This window comes from Misgurnus anguillicaudatus, chromosome 3 (genome assembly GCF_027580225.2).
Source record: "Misgurnus anguillicaudatus chromosome 3, ASM2758022v2, whole genome shotgun sequence".
NCBI classification, from domain to species: Eukaryota; Metazoa; Chordata; class Actinopteri; order Cypriniformes; family Cobitidae; genus Misgurnus; species Misgurnus anguillicaudatus.
In genome coordinates, this window is record NC_073339.2 from 2,250,926 (window position 1) to 2,269,502 (window position 18,577).

Below are 18,577 nucleotides of genomic sequence, written 5' to 3' on the forward strand. Positions count from 1 at the left end.
GAAATGAGCAATTAAAAACGAAAATATATAGCAAGCCTAAGTGTGGCATTCTCAAATATATTGATTAAAATATTAAGGATATGTAGAAATCATTTGTTAGTTAAATATTTATTTTATTTGATGAATAAATCTAAATAACATGTTAATTTTACACAAAGATATCTGTTTACTGTAGCATCCGATTAAAATATTTCGTAAATATTAAAGCACGTTTCCAGTTAGGAACGTATAAAACAGCTTAACACGGTTTAAACTTTATTAATTTCCGAAAATATCAAACATTAATAGCAAACTTGGAAAGAATGAATAAGAATGAATAGCGATTTCTAAAATGAGGGAGGGGCTACAAATCCAGTTAGCAAAACTGTGAGAACAGATTTCAAAAGCGTGCGCACGGTTTATAAATTCGTGGGTACGGATTGCAAAAACTGAGGGTACGGTTTACAAATCTAAGAGCACGGATTGTTAACTCGTGCGTACGGATTATTAATCCGAGCGCACGGTTTGTAAAACTGAGGGAACAGTTTAATAATCCGTGAGTACGGTTTATAAACTGAGGGGACGAATTACAAAACCGTGATCACGGATTGTTTTCTTTTTTCCAGGGGGTGACCAGAAGGGCGCCGTACTTTACACTCAATAAAACACTCAAGAGAGAAAAACACTGACGATACACAAACACATCACACGCGAGCTCTTTCTTCTTCTTTTGTGGGTTTACTGGCTGGTTGCAAACCAACTGTAAAGGTGCATACCGCCACCTACTGTCATACTCAAGTTTGACAGAAGACAATTTTTCAAGAAGTCCTCGCTGCAGCTTGCAGCGCAATGACGTGGTGGATTAATCCAGTACGTAGTGGATGTTCAAACACGCATGCGCAGTGAATATAAATCCAAATCCAGTGCTCGGTTGTGTATTTAAACACAAACATTAACACGCTTGCCGTCAAATGCCGATAAACGTGCTGTTGTCCTAGATTAGTTAATAAATTTACGTGGATACCCACGTGCAAAATAAAACCATTTTCGCGTGTTCAGTGCAGTTATTTTCACATAATTTATCCATAAAAGCTGATCGTATTGAATGAGTAGGCTAACGTTACCCCTTACGAAAATTAACCATGGTTTTACTACAGTTAAAAAAAAAAAAAAAAAACATGGTACTGTAGTAAAACCACGGTAATTACAAAATAACAATAGTTTTGATAACCGTGGTTTTCAAAAACAATAGTTGGTGTAGTAAAACCATGGTTTTGCTGATAATCACACCAAAAACCATGGTTACTACACTTTTACCACAATAAAACCATGGTTAATTTTCGTAAGGGACTGTAAACTCATTTTACATTTTTAGCATTGTGTAATGTATTATCTTAACATGTGGTAATGTTAAGATGTATTAAACAATCATCTTTAAACAACAAGATAAGGTATATTAGCAATGATACATGTAACGTTTTAATCAATCATTTATTTGAGTGTTGTATTGAAGTTATTTAAAAAATATTCTATTATATATATATATCTATTCAAGTTACTGTTAAATGGAAACAAAAATAACTTGTCATTTATTTAAGTTGTTTGTTTATTTAACTTTTACCCCACAGCTTGTTCAATTCACTGATGATCAGTGACTGCAAATATTAAAACATTTTAACAATAAACATTAGGCCTAAACATGAACTTAGTGAAAACTCAGCTAGTCATCTTTCTGTGATTTACTGTTTTCTACATTAACTCATTCTACATAATGTAAACAACATTCTGTAAAAAAAACATTGATATCTTTAATATTGAATCAGAATCAGCTTTATTGCCAAGTATGTTTTTGTCACATACAAGGAATTTGTCTTGGTGACATGTTACGGACATAAATAGAATGACTAAGTTAAATTAAAGACAATAACACACTAGTAATATAAAAACAAAAATAATTTAAATAAGCAGCATGGTACAGTAAGTATATATAAGTATATGTATATATATATTCTCCTTTTTTACAATTGTGTGTAGTGATGCCTGTATGGATGTTCAGATGCTGTTGTTGTACAGATAGATAATAGGTGATATTTACAGTAGCATAGTTTAGAATGGTAGTTTCAGATGTACAGTATGTGGTGAATATACAGTTATGACAGGTGTGGAAGTTATGGGTGCTTTAATTGTTTAGGTATATAACCTGAGGAACAAACTGTTGTTTATAGTGTTCAGTGCTTTGTAGCGCCGGCCAAAGGGCAAAAGTTCAAAGAAAAAGTTGGCTGGGTGTGTGGGGTTGACTGAGTAAAATCATGTCAAATGTCAAAATCAATGTGAAAGTAATGAAAATAACACTTTGATGCTCATTATATCATAATTACATTTCAAGACTTATCCTGTTTTTTCACAGGCAGGGTCACATATAACTGACTGCAGTCAGCACAGGTAAAGCTTTTGTCACAGTTTGATCTTAAATAGTTTAAAGTCAGTGCCACGCCACCATTGCTTTACTGATGCAGAATAGATGAACAATTCATCCCTGGGACACCCTTCCTCCAACTCGACCTGGTGGACAGTTTGTAAATAAATCTCTACACCCCGGAGAATGTGTTCCAGTTGACAACACCTATTTTAAGAAAGAGAAGTAAATATTAAAAATTAACAAATGTATAGTCTAAATCTAGGGATACTTTATATGAAATTAGAATAAAAACACTGTTACTATAAGCACACACACACACACACACACACACACACACACACACACACACACACACACACACACACACACACACACACACACACACACACACACACACTTACATTTACACGTTTGGCAGATGCTTTTATCCAAAGTGACTTACAGTGACATGTTTTAATTAGTATGTGTGTTACCTGATGATATTTGCTAATAATGTAATGCTCTAATTGAGCTATGGAATTTTTTTTTAATTAAATAACTTCCTGTCAAGCCAGACTACATGAGCCTTTTCTCTGAAAGATGCTTTACTAACAACATAGTGAAAAAGCTGGCATGTCAACAGTCTGATAAAAGCCACATCTCCATCTTCTTTAATGAGCAAGGGCATCTTGCCAAATCCAGTCAAATCTACAAAAAAACAGTCAAATCTCAGTAAGTTGAACTTTTCAAATAAAAATGCAAAGGATTGTTAACATACAAGTACTAAGTCTCTTTTATAAAAAAATCCAATCCAGATGTATTAATTTAAGATTAAGTGGCACTGGTTACAGTATGTGCACCTATTACTGGGCAACTGTCCTTTAAAAAAACATTCATCTAGAACAATGCAATAGCATTAGTTAGCCTAAAAAAAGCATTAGTTAGCCTAGCAAAATCAGGTTAGTTTTACATTAGACCTACAGTCTGTCCACGCGTGACATTATGTTCTGAAGTAACGTTATGATTAAAATGAGAATCGCTGTTAGCATATTAAGTCACCTTTATACCGCTTCGGACACATAACACTAACGTTACACAAGACTATACATGTTGAAACAACAAATCAGTAAATAAAGATTAATTACCTACCTTTATACAATCACTGTTGTTAAATAATCCTTCGTTTTTCGGCAGATTCTTCTTGAAATACCAAAGCACGTGCGATTGTTCATCAACAACAACATAGCACCGCGCATGCGCGTAATATGATATTCACTGCGCATGCGTGTTTGAACATCCACTACGTATTGGATTAATCCACTACGTTATCGCGCTGCACGCTGCAGCGAGGGGTGTCTCCAATTTTTACCTCATTATTCATTCGACGACTGTTGGATATCTGATGATACTGAAACATCAACTGAAGATCAAACTACACTGAAATCATCATAGTGTCATGAAGTCTTTACACACTGATCATGTATATTCGGTGCAAATGTTTGACGCGATAACACACTAGAACAAAAACAATTGATTTCTATGAATGACTTTACATTGACATCAGTGTAGTTCTCATTGCCAGAAAACATTTTTAAACTCTATCATTGTTTACTATTAAGGGTTTTTGTAGGATTGATCATTTTATTTGCTTGAATTGCTTTGAATTATTTCCTATTATTGTAATTTCTGCTGATTGATTTATGTGTAGTTAAATTGATTTTTGAATTATCATGTCCCACCCAGCACAAAACATGATTTAAGCTGTGTTTTTTGGGCTAAATCAAGTCAGCCCGTCATGGCCTTCATTTAGCACAAAAATAAACATTGAATATTGGTCTTTGTTTTCTCCATCTGGTTTAGTCCAAATTTAGCCTAAAATCGGAGGTCAGTTTCAGACCACATAATGAAACCATAATTCATGTTAATAATGAAACCATAATTAATGTTATTAATGAAACCATAATTAATGTTAATAATGAAACCATAATTAATGTTAATAATGAAACCATGATTAATGTTAATAATGAAACCATGATTAATGTTAATAATGAAACCATGATTAATGTTAATAATGAAACCATAATTAATGTTCATAATGAAACCATAATTAATGTTAATGATGAAACCATAATTAATGTTAATAATGAAACCATAATTAATGTTAATAATGAAACCATAATTAATGTTAATGATGAAACCATAATTCATGTTAATAATGAAACCATAATTCATGTTAATAATGAAACCATAATTAATGTTAATAATGAAACCATAATTCATGTTAATAATGTGACCATAATTCATGTTAATAATGAAACCATAATTCATGTTCAATTAATAACCCATAACCCAGCGGGCAATTGATGTCAAATAGACATCAAATTGACGTCAAACATTGACATCAAAGAATTGGTCAAAAATGCAAATCAAATTGATGTCAAAACTTTGACATTAAATTGACGTCAAGTTTTGACGTTCATTTGATTAGCATTTTTTTGTAAATTTTTTAACACATTGATGTTCTATTCTAGACCACAAGAATAAAGACATAACAGTATTAAATGTAAGCCGTGTTTTATTTTACGGCTACAATTCAAGATTTTAAAAATCTAAGTCAAATATACATTTTAATTGATGCACCTTTTTTATATATGAATGTAATGCAACCAATGTTCAAGTTAAAAAAAAACTAAAGAGCTAAAGATACAAAAACCTGCATTTCATATTTCATCATGTGAGATCATATCACACATGAACAGAAACATTGTAGATGAACAAATAAACAAACATGTAAATCAAACAATAGGTTAAAGGCTATCAGAATCTGAACACACATCAACTGCCGTTTTCCCCTTTTGTCGTCCCATACCCCCACATCTATCAGGAGCAGACCGTAGATAACTCCCCATGTATTTTTATTTCAGCCTCTGACCCTGAAGGTTTGGACCACTGTACAGCACCTAAATGAATATGAAGCCACAATTAGCACTCATTTTAACACATTAAAATACAGCATACATTTTTCAGCAAACATCAATTGTACATGGAAATCCACAAAGTAATTCAAACTTTTTAAATAAACATGGATAACCATCGAGTGGCTCAGTGATCCCCCTGACCATTCTTTTTAACTGAGCTGCAACAGCAGGAAAACAGAAAAACTGAATCCAATTATTGTCCAACTTTTAATTTTTCAGATGAAAAATTAAACTGATGATAAGTGCTACCCATCTTAAAGGTCCCGTCTTTGTGTTTGTTGAAACTTTAAATGTGTTTACAGAGCGCAATATCACACGTGTCCATGTTTCACGTGTAAAAAACGCAGTATTTTTCACACAATTAAATTATCTGTATAGCGCTGTTTTCACTGTCCTCAAAACAGGCTGATGTCTTCCTTGTTCTATGAAGTCCCTCCTTCAGATATACGTATCGAGTTCTGATTGTGTAGTTTGTTTAGTGTGTTGTGATTCAATAGCAGCTAAGCTTGCCTTTAGCTTAGCCGACGACTGACATATTCCTGTGGGCGGAGTTTAGTCAAACAAGACAAACTGGGCATAATAATTGTACAATTAATTACACCCCTACAGTATAGCCACTGTGCATTTGTGATGGATAAAAGTTTGCCGCACAATGGGTAACACTGAATAGAAACAACAGTACATCATCTAATCATACAAAAAAAGTGTAGTACCTATTATAACACGACATAGCCGTGTTTTTCAAAGGCCTTCTTCACCCCTGAATCATACATGTTCATTGTTGCCATCAATCTGTTTGTAAGAACTCTGATAAAAGAAAAAAGACAACCAATTATACATGATCACAGTAATCGTATTTATGTGTTTGGTGAGGGGAAAGATGTGGAACTAGGGCTGTCGTGGTGAAGAAATTTCCTTGCGGTGATTTTGCGTGGTTTTACCGCCTTCATTTACTAAAATAAAATTATTATTTAAATCGAGAACAATGAGGTGCACCGATGTAGAAGCAGGTAGGCTACATGTCTTTCCCTTATGAGAAAAAGATTAACAAGCTATACTATTATATAAATATATTTTTTGAAAAAACAAAATAAATTGAAGAACAATTTCTTAACAAGAAGTTTTTTAAGTGCAAATTTACAGAGCATCGGTAAAAACAAAACAAAGCAGTGCCTTAAAAATAAATTAAAATTAGACCGTATTTATGCACCTGTAAATGTACAAAATGAAGGCAATACAGAAGGCAATGAATATTTATTTATTATATTTATTTAGTAGATAAATTAACCTGTATATTAAGTATGAAAACGAGTAAATCATTATTTTGGGTAAATTAATCTGGATAGATAATTTTTAGTCAGACTGATTTGTCATCATTTCAGATCAAGCTTAAATGCTATCTATAACAACTTACATTATATCCTGAGTGTTACTTGGTCGAAAATATGTAGAAATACAGCCTATGCAAGAACAAATTACAGAACAAAAATGTTTAGCTCACGCGGACTGAACGAAAAGCCGTTAATTAAGCAAACTCTTTGTAAAATAGAGGACGTGCAGAAACAATCGAGTCGGCAGATGATCATCAATGTTTATAATGTTTCACACAGATACTGGTGATTCAAACTTTCATATCTAAATGTCCAGGTAAGAGAGTCAAGTGTTCTGTAGGGATGGGCACCGAACTCGGTACTTTTATAGGCACCGACCGAATTGCGTCGGTACTACCAAGTATAACTAGAGACTTCACACTGGAGAGAACTGTGCTAATTAGCACATCCAGGTGATTGGAACAAAATAATGTGTTTTAAGGTACGAAAATTTGTACCTTTTGCCTATTCTTTCTATTCAGGGTAGGCAAGGACAGTCAAATCTAACAATTACTTTACTAAGTATACCAATCACACATTACCTTAAATAAGGTAGAATTCGACAGATTAGATTATACTCACATAATTGTCAAAAGACTTCCCCGTGGTTAAGTTCACGCAAGCACACTTCTTCTTGTCTTTTATAAAATTTATTAATACAATTTAGCTAGTTGCGATTACAAGTTTTGCCGAATTTAAAAAGAAAAAGAAAAGAAATAAAAATACCAAGTTAACTAAAGGTAGTAATACAAAAATACAAAGTCTAAAAAGTACTAAGTCTAGAGCACACAAGATTTCAGGCTGTCAGACAATGGAGATGCTGGATGGTGCGCGGTGTCCAGATCCGCCTAAGTTCTGCACCAGCATCAATTTATAGGCACGGTCTCAGGTCCGAATTCCAGGAATCATATTCAGGGCCTCATGGCACGCCTTTGATCCTTACGTCTACTGGGAAAGTCCCCTAATATCTTAAATATACGACGAAGTCTCTTTGTCGTTCTTCTCCGAACTCCTCTGCGCTGTCTCCCACGAAGACAGGTCTTTAAATCATGCTTTAAACTGTAATGTATTCCTTAAGTTTTGTTCTATCTAATACATGCATCAATCTCTCTATTCTTAATAAACTAGTAAATACAAAACCATATATGTGTCACTTTGTTAAACATGCAATTTAAGAGCTGTCATGCATATATTCCTATCTCAATGATTATAATACTTTACATCAAAGCAACCCTAGGTGTATTAAGTAACATAAAGAGTTTAACATAGTAAAATGAGTATAAAATAACAAACCACAGGTTTTCATTGCTCAGAAGAAATATATATAAAATTTGGTGTATTATTTGGTTTATAAAGGTTGGATAATTTGCATCTTACACAACAACTGGAGAGGACTTTTACTCATGGCACATGGATTGTCCGCCTCTGCTGGTTTGGTGCTGGTGGCACCAGTATACCAGCACCAAAACACAACATATGCTGGTCTTGCTGTTATGGCAAGCATGGGATGCTGGTGCTGGTATGCTGAAAAAAATGTATAAAAAATTTGAACAAAAGGTTTCTCAGCTGTTCGTTGTTGTTTAAGCATCCTTAATAACATACTAAAAGTTTACACAAGTTTGACTACTAGAAAGGTGTAATATTTAAGATGGCTTTGCTTGCCTTTTTGAAATGTTGTTGGCAGCACAATGTATTCCATTTTGCTCAAATAAAATACATCCTTATACTTAAACCACACCCCCGCCACCCAGACTTGGGATGGAAACTGGTGGACAACCGGTTCCTGACCAGGATGACGCTTTTCCATTCCATAGTACCCCACGGGTCAGATCAGCTCACTTTTCAGAGCTTTTTCACTGGGAACAGTATGTAGAACACAATACTTTTTTAGTACCACCTCGGTTGAGATTTCAAGCAAGCTGAGCTGATGCTAAAAATGTGATATGAAACACTGTAGATCATTGATCTGAGAGAATCTTCACTAAATGCAGGTTAGTTTTACCTTTGTGCGTGTGGGGTCTCGAGTAAACCTTTTGTCATCTGTGCTTTGTTGTAAATTCCCAAACTCTCTTTTAGTAGTAAAAACATCCACAGGATGAGAATCAGAAACTTCCCAGCTAACAGAAAAAAGTTCTAAGAACATTCCCTGAAAGTTCCCAACGTTTCCAAAAATGTTCTGCCAACGTAAAAAGTGTCCAGTTTTCTTGACGTTCTAGGAATGTTTTTGTGTTGTCTCAATGTTAGAGTAATGTTACATTTTACCATTTTTAAACGTTATGACAATGTCATGTTTTAATGTTGACACAATGTTTAAAACAACAACTGTTTTTTATATTGACTTGTTTGATTGTTATGTAATTGATAGAGAAACATTCCATTTTATTATTTTATAAAGCATTTCTGAATGTTCAGTAAATATATTGCTGTAGAAAACACAATTCACTTATTAGGTTTAGATGTTGATGTTTTGTTTAATTTAAAGTCACCCTTATTGTGATTAGTGTTTGTTTTAGTTGGACTCTTGACCCTTGACTCTTTGTTTGCTACTTTTCTCCTGGTTGTGTTAACTTTGTGTTAATGCACCACATTTGTTATGATAAGTTAATAGTGTAATTCTGTGGTGCTTGGTACATAATGGTAAAGATCATCACCTAATTAATTTACTAATCAAAAGTTTATTTTCTGTCAAAAATGTAAATGAGATACAGCACTTTCACAGCAGTTTGTCATTAAGGAGTTTAAGAAACTTTGGACAAAAAATATCCGTTGTATAATTGGGATGTACAAACATCAAGAATCAGACTATGAATCTCAACCATGGTGACAATTAAATGAAAAACTTCATGCTGCAATGCATGCTGGGTATTAACAAATTACAAATCTCATTCAGGACTCCCAGCATGCACTGCAGCATGGATAAATAAGGATTTTTTACAATTTTATTTGTCACCATGGTTGAGATTCATACTCTGATTCTTGATGTTTGTGCATCCCAATTACACAGCGGATATTTTTGTCAAAAGTTTCTAAAACTTTCACTGCTGTGAAAGAGGTGGATCTAATAAACATTATTGACAGAAAATAAACTTTTGATTAGTAAATTAATTAGGTGATGATCTTTACAATTTACCAACTATCACAGAAGTACACTATTAACTTTAAATACTCATAACAAATGTTGTGTATTAACACAAAGTTAACACAACCAGGGAAAAAACTAGCAAGAAAAAGTCAAGGGGTCAAGAGCCCAACTAAAACAAACACGGATCACAATAATTGTGACTTTAAATGAAACAAAACATCAACATCTTAACCTAATAAGTGAATCAAAAACGTTCTTAGAATACGTCAAGAAAACTGGACACTTTTTACGTTGGCAGAACGTTTTTGGGAACGTTGGGAACTTTAAGGGAACGTTCTTAGAACTTTTTTCTGTTAGCTGGGTATCTGGCAACTTTATTTTTGGCCATCTGCTAACGTCTTCTATCCACTCCACTATAGTACACGGATCTGGTAGCTGTGTTAAAAATGTTGATAAAGTTAATTTTTTAAAATAACTTACTGTTTGTGTTGCTTCACTGCTGATTCTTATGATACTTCTATTGCCTAAATGCGCGCGCATACGCACAACCGGCGCAACATCATAGAATGTCTCTGAACAGGTTCATGCCCACTTTTGGGGGAATTCCGACTAGACCTTCCATTGACTTCCATTCAAAATAGCGGAACAAAGCAACGTTTGTACACAGCCGGCAGCAGTAATTAACTTATGAAATCACTCAGATTAAACATGTTGAGTAATTATCTGTCCACCCTGCCAGCCATAGAGCGCGAAAGATACATTAACATACTTAATTTGGTCATAATAAAAACATGTCCCTTGCCCTTTGTCTGTTTTTTATCCCCAAAAAAGGGGCGGTGACGAAATTTACAGTAAAGTTCCCGGATATGCCGGTAGTGCGTATACGCTGCCACGTCATCATTGTGTACAAACAGTAAAAGGGTCTATTGGCGGACTAAAGAGCTGCAGAGCGCCTCCTGTTGTACTGGAGAGAGAAGACACTCAACACTTCATTCATCTGTCATTCATTACACAAGAAAGTTGATGTTCTTTATGGTGTGGTAATGGCTGTCATAATGCTGCTTTTAATCAAATGTAAAGATCCACGGTCAGGGAATACCTGGGCTGGTCTTTACCTCATATGTCATCATAAGGATTTGAAAATAAGATGGGTATACCTTATATAATTTTTTTAATTCTCTTTTACTGATGAAGTACTAATAAGGTGTCACAATGGTAACTTAAAGACTGTTGCTCTTTAGACACCAAACAATTTTACTTATACGTTTTTAAATGCTCTTGTAAATAAAATCTCTTAAACAGATACATTTCACTTATTTTACATCTTTAAAAATATCATAAGATGACCTCTTTAAACAAACACAAACGCACAACTCTGCTTGATACAACTAGTTAAGAGTTTATCAAACCTCATAATTAAAGCCAGTTGATGCACCAAATGCTTAACCCTGTAGTCAAAATAAAGTTGTTTGGCAGACCAAATAAATATAATAAAGAAGGGCAGACAATACACCTACTGGAGTCGTGGAGTTGCGGTAACAAAGGATACATTGAATTATTTATTATTACAAGTAAATTTAGATTAATGCAGAATAAATCCAAGCATAACATAATTTATTAGCCAGGCAAGCAACATGATAATTAAAAAAATAATTTCAACTAATTGAACACATTAATGAATCATAAGAAATGTCTACACAGCAATCATGCGGAAAATCAGTCTACGGATTCCTAGAATTCTCTGCCACCTTCCTCTAAATACCCGTAGCTTTACAGAATGGTGTTTGTTTATTTATTTATTACTTAAAGGAATGAGACCCTTTTACCAGACATACTGAGACCATCACAACGATACCAAATATGTATGGTTTTACACTTGAGAGAGAGAGATTGTGAGGAGATTTAAAACAAGATGAGTAATGTGAGGGGGAGAGAGAGAGATTGTAAGGAGAGAAACACAATAATCAACAATGAACAACTGTGAAAAGCCCTATACAAATAACTCAAATTGACTTGTTTCAATGATGTGTTTACATGTGCTGCACAGTAAAATCCCCAGTGTTAAATTAACACTGCTCGGTGTTTATATAATCCACACCAAGATTGGTGTTAAAAAAACACTAAATCAGTGTTAAAGTTAATAAGATAATGAAGTGATTGAGTCATTAATAGTGAACACCTGCTGGTCATTCCGTGTCAAATCAACTCAATTTTGGAATTGTTCCTGTCTTAAAATGTTTATTTTGTTGACTCTTTTTCTGGAGAAAGTAATACTAAAATGAGGAAGAAAGCCAAATTATTAAATGCAATAGATCAAATCACTATAGTTAAATGAACACTATCATCATCTCTGTTTGAAAACTAAAATTACAACTTGCATCCAGAGTTACATGGATGATAGGTTGAACTTCTAAAGAACTGCTGTAAATCTGGTTAATAAAGTTAGTCACCATTGCTCCGATTAGTGTTTCCTTTAGTTGGGTACTTGGGTCTTGAAGTTTGATGTTAGTTTTCTTCTGCTAATTGTGGCAGTGTGTTTATAAAACACATCTGTTAAAGCAGAGGAAGATGAGAGAAATGAAGTCTATAACTCATACTATGTTAATTAGTATGAAAGTATAAGTCTTGGGATTCAATGATATCATAAAAAAGTAATCACTAAATATAAGTGTTTAATTTATGTTCTGCCAACCCTGTGAGGCTCCCATGAAATCCAACAGTGCTGTGAAAGTCCACATAACCGGAAGAGTTAAATAATGTTTACCCAAATCTAATCTGTGGTGTAAGTCAGACACACTGATACATCAACAATCAGCCTATAAAACACAATCATGGTGACAATCAACAACAAAGCTTCATGCCGCAATGCATGCTGGGTACCAGGATTGTAGAAAACTCATTCATAAATCCCATCATGCATTGCAACATGACAAAAATTTAGCAACTTTCTTACCATTAACTGTCACCATTGTTGAGATTTGTATCAGAAATCATGAAGTCTCTCTTAAGCAAAACAACAACAACAACAACAACAACAACAACAAAAAACACTGAAGCACTACAGCAGTCTCATTCAATACAATGTCATTTGCATGGAGCTTTTCTATATGCCTGTTTCTTCATAATCAATTTGTGATCAAATGTTTCAATGATTTGTAGAGTAGAATATAATAAAAATAAACTGAGTAGGTCTGGAAGGTTTTCCCTCTACATGAAGCAATGAACAAGTGGTTTTACTAAAACATTGTTGCTATTGCTAAAAGAGGAGAGTTTGATCAGTAAAGGTCAAGGGACAAATGCCTAACTAAAAGAAACACTAATCACAGTAATGGTGACTTCAAATGAACTCATAACAAACACAAACTTAAGATTTAATGTGCTACATTTTGTGATAAATGTCTATTTGACTTGTGAGACATCACGTCAGAAAGAAGATTTGTCTACTAAATCACGCGTGTGGATACTGGAATAGTTGAGCACTTGTATTTTGTTCTGACAGCTGTTTAGAAGTTAAACTTATCCAATTAGAAAATAACTCAGCAAGTTAACTTTTTATTTTCAAACAGAGATGCTGATAGAGAGGCAAACGTGAAAGCTTTTGGAGGCATACACCCAACAGTATTCATTTATTGCATTTAATAATTTGGCTTTCTTTATTATTTTAGTATTCTCTCCAGAAAACGAGCCATCAAAACAAAAATTTAGAGACAGGAAAATGTCCAAAATGTAATTGATTTGAATGACCAGCAGGTGTTCACCATTAATGTCTTAATCATCACTTCATTATCTCACTAACTTTAACACTGATTCAGAGTTATATTTTTAACACCAGTCTTTTTTAACACCGATCTTGGTGTGGATTATATAAACACCAAATAGTATTGATTTAACACTGATAGAGTTAATTTAACACTGGAGATTTTCCTGTGTGTCAATAGACCCTTTTTACTGTTTATATACAACGATGACGTGTCAACATATGCGCATACATTTTGGCAATGGAAGTATGGCAAGAATCAGCAGTGAAGCAACACAGACAGAGAAAAGTATTTTAAAAAATTAACTTTATCAACTTTTTCAACACAGCTACCAGAGCCGTGTACTAAAGAGGAGTGGATAGAAGAAGCTAGCAGATGCCCAAATATATAGTGGCCAGACACATATATATGTATATTAGTATATTATATCAGTGCAACCAAAAGCAAGAACCAGACATTTTGATGCTGGAAAACAGTTTTCATAAACTTTCTGAGTTGCTAACATGTTAGAACCAATGAGGAATAACACCACTTCTGTTGCAAAAATGCATGTGAAGGCTATTTGGTCACGTGGGCTGTAAAAGAGTCTATACAGTTTTGTGTGCTGTCTCTTCTTTTTGAGTAATAGCAGCGGCTCCGGGAATGTGACGTAATGTTCAGATCTCATTGGTCGACCTGTTTATTTGTCGGGCAAAATAGTAAAAATTCAATACAGTGGTAAAAACAACCTTTGATTTTTCATTATTTATAGAAATCAATTGTTTTTGTTATAGCACGTTATCGCGTCAAATATTCACACCGAATATACACGATCAGTGTGTAAAGAATTTAAGACACTATGATAATTTTAGTTTAGTTTGTTCTTCAGTATGTTTTTTCTTCTGATGATTGTGAAGACCTCTAGAATAAACAAATCTATTTCCACAGATCGAGCAGATATGAGGTTTCTCTCCAGTGTGAACTCTCTCATGGATTCTAAATTGAGATGGATCAGTGAAGCTCTTTCCACACTGAGAGCAGACGTAAGATTTCTCTTCACTATGAACTCTCTCATGGATTTTTAAGTAACCTGGCTTAGCAAACGACCTCCCACACTGAGAGCATTTGTAAGGTTTGTCACCTGTATGAGTTCTCTGATGTGACACTAAATGTTGATGTTGATGAAAACTCTTCCCACAAACATTGCAGTGAGGAAGTTTCTCTCCAGTATGAATTCTCTCATGGATTGTAAGATAAGATTTATACCCAAAACTGTCATTACAGTGTGAACACTTATAGGGTTTCTCTTCAGAGTGAATATTCTGGTGTTTTTTCAATGAATCAGAATCGCTGAAGGTTTTTCCACATTCACTGCCCTGATATGGTCTCTCATTGGTGTGTTTCATCAAATGATGTTCATGTTCTGTGTGTTTTCTCTCTAAATGTCTCTGTGAGCTCAATGTCTCTCCATCGGTGATGCAGGAAAGAGTCGAGGACGTCATTTCTCCATCCGAACATAATTCACTCTTCACATCTAAAAAAAAACATGAAACAATTAAATTCACTTTTATTTACACAAAGTAGGATAAATTGAGATTCTGTATCTTCTATATTCAGTCCTGTAGTTGGGTCACTGCACATCAAATACATCAAATTTTGAAAACTTACTGATATCTGCCTCCTTTTACTTGTAGGCTTTTAAATGATTTTGAATATTAATCAGACACTAATCAATATTAATCATCCCATAAATTTATGTAATTTGAGTAACTTCTTCATGCTTAAGAAATAAGCTTGTTTCTTAGTGTTAAAATCATAACTAAAACATTTACTTCTTGTTATAGTCCTTAACTCTTTCACCGCCATTGACGAGATATCTCGTCAATTAAGAGAAAACGCTTCCCCGCCAATGACAAGATTTTCAGTCTTTCCGCAATACCGCTATTATCCACCAGGTGGCGCCCTTCTGCAACTTTTTAAACCCGGAAGTATTGCCCTATGGCAAGCTGCTGCATGTCCGTGTCTGTTTTAAAGATCGCTCTGAATGGGATCTCTATGAAAAGTCCGTCACAAAAATGGAATTATCTCTGCTTTTTGCTCAAAATGTGGTGTTTTTGCAGAAACCTACCCATATTCAAAAGCTGATTACAAAAGAACCACTAAAGGTAGGATGAAACGTTTTTTTTTTTGTTTGAAAGCAGAGGGTCTGTTCTTTCATTTGGTATATTGTATGTTTATATATTTAAAGAAGAACATTTTCTGTAAGGCATTCAACTTTGGTTAAAATCATGAAAAACGCTGGCGCTGGCTGGCAACTTTTAAAAAAAAACGCTGGCGGTGAAAGAGTTAAATATAATTGTGCTGTATGTGAGAAAGTACTTTTTATCATAATGTTTTTATTACACTTTACAAACCAGCAGTGCTCTGAGGAAGGTTGGTCTAAAGATCGTATGATCTGTGGCCTTCAAAGGTCATTCTGTGCCTAAACTCAGACTGCTTGCTGTTCCTCAAACTAGATGTGCTCTGAACTGGACGTCCATGTGTGGAAGTTTATCTATAGCTTAACCAGACAGATTCACGAAGTTTGACATGATGTTGTTTAATTATCTCTGTTAGAGTGCAAATCTCTCTGTATTGTAATGTATGAGCAGAGCGGCTGTTGCGGCTGACTTCTGCTGAGTGAACTGCAAAGAATTAACTTCAGTAAAATTTCTTCTGTTAATTTCATCTCTGATCAACGGGTCTCGACTGTAATTCCACAACAGTATGCAGCAAAAAATTAATATTATTTTTATTAATATTTTATTAGAATAAAGGTAAACATGAATAACAATAGAGACAGAGCGCAGCGCGTCATAACCTGAAAACCACGCCCACCGGAGGGGGGGGGGGGGACAATCCAAACTTCTCCATTGACTTTGTATTGCGAGAGGCCGCCTCTTTGTCATTTCTGGCTTATAACAAAAAACAGAATAATGCCTAAAAGCTGATGCGTGACAAGATGTACCGCTAACAAGCCAAAGAACCCAGAAATAAGTTTTTATAAGCTGTCGATCTAAAAAAAATGAGCGTTTAAAGACACAAAAGTGGAAAACAGGCAACTTTTCATAGTACTCCTATTAGTAAAACTGCATCCACTAGGGGGAAATGTAGTCGGCGATCCACTTTTTCCTCTTTAAAGGTTGGGTTTTACTGCTCGACAGCTTATAAAAACTTATTTCTGGGTTTTTTCGCTTGTTAGCTGTATATATTGTCACACAGCAGCTTTTAAGCATTATTCTGTTTTTGTTATAAGCCAGAAATGACAAGGAGGCAGCCTCTCACAATACAAAGTCAATGGAGAAGGTTGGATTCCCCCCCCCCCCCCCCCGGTGGGCGTGTTTTTCAAATTTGCATAACTGCGCTCTATCTCTATTGTCTAGCGTTGTGCTGATATGACGATAGTCAGACATAGGGTTGGAAATCAAATTTCATTTTAAATTCTGGAATCAGATCCATAAGTAAGAAATGGGATCCTTGTTAAAAAATTACAATTTCGATTGACCCGTGTGATCAGATTCGACCAATTGTCTTACTTCTGATATTGTCTGACTATCCAGGGCCCAGGTCTGGAAACAGACAGATCGGCTTACCCATCCGTCTGTTAGCTGCATTGACATGTCAAGATCACATATATCCCAGCACATAGAGCCTTTTATACCAGAACACCAACACATCTCAACTGTGTCTGTTCCTCGAACAAATAAATACAGAACACCGTTTACCTCATCTTGTACAAATCTTATTAACATAAAATTAGACCACAATACATTAACAGATGAAACTCAAATGTTAAAATTCGGCCTTCTTAACATTAGATTGCTTACCAATAAAGAGCCTATTATCAATGAAATAATTACTGACCAAAACTTAGATGCACTCTGTTTAACAGAGACCTGGCTTAAAGCAGACGATTACATCAGTTTAACGAATCCACCCAACAAGACTACCCAGCTAGAAATAAAAAGTTCTAAGAACGTTCCCTGAAAGTTCCCAATGTTCCCAAAAACATTCTGCCAACGTTAAAAGTGACTAGTTTTTTTTAAGTTCTAAGAACGTTTCTGTTGTCTGAACGTTAGAGGAATGTTACATTTTACCATTTTTAAACGTTATGACAATGTCATGTTTTAATGTTCACACAATGTTTAAAACAACAACTGTTTATTATATTGACTGGTTTGACTGTTATGTAAATGATAGAGAAACACTGCATTTTATTATTTTATAAAACATCATTTCTGAATGCTCAGCAAATACACTGCTGTAGAAAACACAATTCACTTGTTGGGTTTGGATGTTGATGTTTTGTTTAATTTGGAGTCGCCCTTGTTGTGATTGGTGTTTGTTTTGGTTGGTCTCTTGACATTTGACTTTTTGCTTGTATTTTCCTGGTTGTGTTGACTTTGTGTTGATGCGCCACATTTGCTATGAAAAGTTAATAGTGTAATTCTGTGGTGTTTGGTACATAATGGTAAAGATAATCACATAATTCATTTACTAATCAAAAGTTTATTTTCTGTCAAAAATGTAAATGAGATCCAGATCTTTCACAGGAGTTTGTCATTAAGGAGTTTTAGAAACTTTGGACAAAAATATCCGCTGTACAATTGGGACGCACAAACATCAAGAATCAGAGTATGAATTAGTGATGGGTCGTTCGCGAACGAGCGGCTCTAAGAGCTGATTCTTTGTAGCGAACGAGCAGAGCCGAATCTTCAGACGCATGCAGGGGAGCCGGCTCTTCTAAGGGAGCCGAGCCAGAAGAGCCGAATCTATGAAAAGAGCCGGACTGCCATCACTAAAATGTAGAGCCAGCGCTTGAGCCGAAAGAGCCGAATCAATGGAAAGAGCCGGACTGCCCATCACTAGTATGAATCTCAACTATTTAAAAGCAAATGAGCGGATGAAGTGCAAACACTGATCACAATGATGGTGGTTTGTTGCAGTTGAAACTCAATTGTGCTGTGAATTATTTTCTCTCTCTCTCTTTCTCT

At 34.8% G+C, this 18,577-nt stretch overlaps 1 protein-coding gene and 1 long non-coding RNA gene across 3 annotated transcripts in view; both read right to left on the reverse strand.

Annotated features, from left to right (window-relative positions):
* LOC129445359 (uncharacterized) overlaps positions 1 to 18,577 on the reverse strand; it is a 38,745-nt gene that overhangs the window by 4,992 nt on the left and 15,176 nt on the right. The gene's annotated exons all lie outside the window — the stretch shown is intronic.
* LOC129433187 (uncharacterized) lies at positions 1,787 to 3,644 on the reverse strand. Its single transcript, XR_012369076.1, has 2 exons — positions 3,527 to 3,644; positions 1,787 to 3,085 (listed from the first exon to the last, which is right to left on the reverse strand). It is a non-coding gene; the product is annotated as an uncharacterized lncRNA (long non-coding RNA).